General features: G+C 42.2%; 1 protein-coding gene across 1 annotated transcript in view; it reads left to right on the top strand.

Annotated features, from left to right (window-relative positions):
- NDUFAF3 (NADH:ubiquinone oxidoreductase complex assembly factor 3) overlaps positions 1–3,424 on the top strand; it is a 147,336-nt gene that overhangs the window by 20,727 nt on the left and 123,185 nt on the right. The gene's annotated exons all lie outside the window — the stretch shown is intronic.

Raw genomic sequence — 3,424 nt, forward strand, 5'->3', positions numbered from 1 at the left:
ATGTTACTATCTCCCTGCAGCCCCATAGAGCCATTTGTGCTTGAAGTAAACTTATTCTGTTGCAGTGCTGGAGGGAATTACAGCGAACTTCTATCAAAGCTCACTGCCTGTCCCTTCCTGTCAGTATAGGAACTGACTGATTCCCTACAATACTTCCTCCTTCTCTCTAGTCATGCTGTACTAGAAATGTAAGAGGTTGATACTGGTAGTTTTCAAGTTTTTGCACTGCTTAAAAGCTGCTGCAATTATTGTGAATTTTTAAATCAGCTTCAATGCCCAAGTCTGAGCAAATTCCTAAAAAAGATACACAACCCCATGTCCAAGCCAAGGTTTGGAATGGAAGAGTATCTCTGGCTGCAATACTTGCATCATCTCTGCAGCTGTCCTGTGCAGTACTACATTTCAGTCACTGGATGTCCTCAGTCTTTTGAAGCCCCTAAGAAGATACATCAGTGTTCCACACTTCTAGGGCTATTATATAATCAAGGTTCATTTCCAAAGAAGATCTTAAAGGAAAAATAACCAGGTATAGTACAAGACTGACCCAAAGATATCTGTTAACTGATAAGTATAATGACGTTCAGTTCCATTTATACCCCTAGACCAGGGGTGCCAAACTCAAATACACAGCCGGCCAAACTTAAAACTGAAATGGCATCGCTACTACAATTCCCTGCGTCAAGAAAACAGTCCAATGTGGGGCCTAATGTTATGAGTGGCTGGAACTCCTTCACTGAAATAGCACCACTACTACAATTCTCTGCCTCTATAAAACAGTCCACGGGGCCACGCGTAGGCAGAGAGGCCGATGGTCTATAGACGTGAGTGATGCCGCTACTACAATTCCCGGCATTGCTTGCATCTATGAAACAGTCCACGGGGCCACGCGTAGGCAGAGAGGCCGATGGTCTATAGACGCGAGTGATGCCGCTACTACAATTCCCGGCATTACTTGCATCTATGAAACAGTCCACGGGGCCACGCGTAGGCAGAGAGGCCGATGGTCTATAGACGAGAGTGATGCCACTACTACAATTCCAGGCATTTCTTGCATCTATGAAACAGTCCACGGGGCCACCCGTAGGCAGCGAGGCAGCTGGTCCATAGACGTGAGTGATGCCAGGAATTGTAGTAGTGGCACTATTTCAATGCAACGGCGTGCCAGCTACAATTCATTGTTAGGATTCCTTTGGAGGCCAAAAAAAAACCGTTGTGGGCCTGAGTTTGACACCGCTGCATTAAACAATCAGAAAATAAGATTTAATGATAGCGTAACTTTCTCTTACTTGTTTCCTATTTATATGTGTCATGGGAAGTAAGAAAACCTATCCTGAACTGGGTGATGGATTGTAATAAAAAGTGTCAAGCTTGGCATGCCAAACAGGGTTTTTCTTTCCTCCTGTCGCATTGAGCTGTTTATAGTGGAGCTTTGGCAAGGAATTTTTTTTTTATTGTGGAAAAAGGCTTACTATGTCTAATTTGGTTTTGATACAATATCAGATGTACTGTGTCACCATTAAAGCAGAGGTAAACCTAAAAATGTAAAAACTGAAACCAGGCAGGTCCTTTATAGCGGAAGGGACAGATGATCAGCAATAAATTAACTTTGCTTGCATGATCGCAATTTTTTAAATTGCACTCACTTGACCCTGTTCCATCACGGGCGCCGCCCTCTTGTTGTCTTCTGCTTTCACTCTTTGTCCACTTTGATTGGCTTGGTGGAGGTGATGTAACTGATGTGCACTTGGTAGGCCAGGATGTGCAGGGTTTTCTACAATTCTCTTTTTTGACCAATTATTATTGAGATCAGGCAGGTTTTGGATTTGTAGAAGGTACATTGCCTCTCTCTCTCTATTATAAAGCCCTGCCTGGTCCCAAATTTTAAAAGCTGAACTTGCTGGTTTACAAGTTCCTGATTCTGGCACCTAGGTTTAGGTTGTTTGGCACCCAGTACAAAATCGGTGGCACCCACCTCCTTCAGTGCCTACAAAGAACTAGTTTATCTGACACCACCTGCTGCCCAGAAGCAGATGATAGCGCTGCCCCTGTCTCTCCAAACCTGAAGCAGAATGGTAAGTCTGTCATCAAGATAATGGATCCTGAGTGTCAGCAGTTCGTTGATAAGTTCCAAACATAATGTCCCCCACCTAAAAACACCTCTAGGTGTAGGTACCACTGCCCTAGGTCCTGGCTAAGAAAGCTTGCTCGACAGCTGCCCATACCAGGAATGTATATACCAGGCAAGAATGGATTGTGAACTTCTCGCCAAAGAAAGCATATAATCTACCTTGCTTGAAGAAGACTGCTTTGTGCTATGTCCAGGACTAGAACCAGATTTCTTTTTAAGCAATTGGTCAGCGAAAATTACATATTCTGAAGGTTCAGGAACTTATCTAAACTGCTGTAATGGCTGGACAGTCAATGTCAGGTCTGTGCCTGGAAGCATTAGCAGGGCTAACATTAGGGTCAATAAATAAGTGCAGATGAGAGGCTGCTGGTAGTGTGGAACACAACAGATCTGGTGAAAGTCTCAGAAAATTAGGGAAATTCATGTCAAGGCAAACTTGGCTATGGGTTTAATAGCCTAAAGCTCCTAACCTAACCTAAAGTTCAAAGGCTGAATGGGAGGCAGGTTTAGGGGGACTGGACATGGATAGTGCATTAGTAAAGAAGTAAAATGTTTAACAGAGAGGAAGAACATCTGTAATTTAAATCTTTAATTAAGGTATCAAGAACTGAAAAGACATTATTTTCCTTAAAGGTCATGGCAACCAGATGCTTTTTAGAAGCAAGTTTCATAGTCCCATCAGCAAATGAGACAGCAGACTGTCCAAAATGAAACTTGAAGCTACAACAATTTGCTTCAAACACTTTGTGATAAAAGGGATCATTGCAGCAGTTGTAAGAATATTGTATGGAACTTTGACCAGTAAAGTAACCAGCAGAATGGAGTGAAGAGTAGGACATGGTCTATGGGAACAGAGCTCTAGAAAACCCATCAACTGGGTCTTTAAAGACAATTGCTTCTTCCTCCATTATGGTTGTACTCTGCCTATTACAGATTAAGCAGCAACGTTACAAGATACTTCCCAAATAGGTATACAGCTAGAAAGGCTTGTAGGAACAAACTCAGTGTTTTTATCTTCAGAGGAAGATTTAAAACAAAGGGAAAGTGTTTACTTTATAAAGGGTTTTAAAGGACAAGAGACAGGCTAAACCTCTAGTTTCAGGATGGTTCCAAAACATTCTCATTCAGCAAGGGCTGGAGCAACTCAAAAGTTTTTTTCAATGATCAAATTTTAGGATTTTTCTGCTTTTCTGACAGTGGTAATTCTGGTGCACTGCCAAATGTCATTTTAGGATAACAAAGACACCTTTGCTGCAGTACAAGGGAAAAATTCTACCATTAATGAACACAAAGAAA

This window comes from Pyxicephalus adspersus, chromosome 8, assembly GCF_032062135.1.
Source record: "Pyxicephalus adspersus chromosome 8, UCB_Pads_2.0, whole genome shotgun sequence".
Lineage (NCBI taxonomy): Eukaryota > Metazoa > Chordata > Amphibia > Anura > Pyxicephalidae > Pyxicephalus > Pyxicephalus adspersus.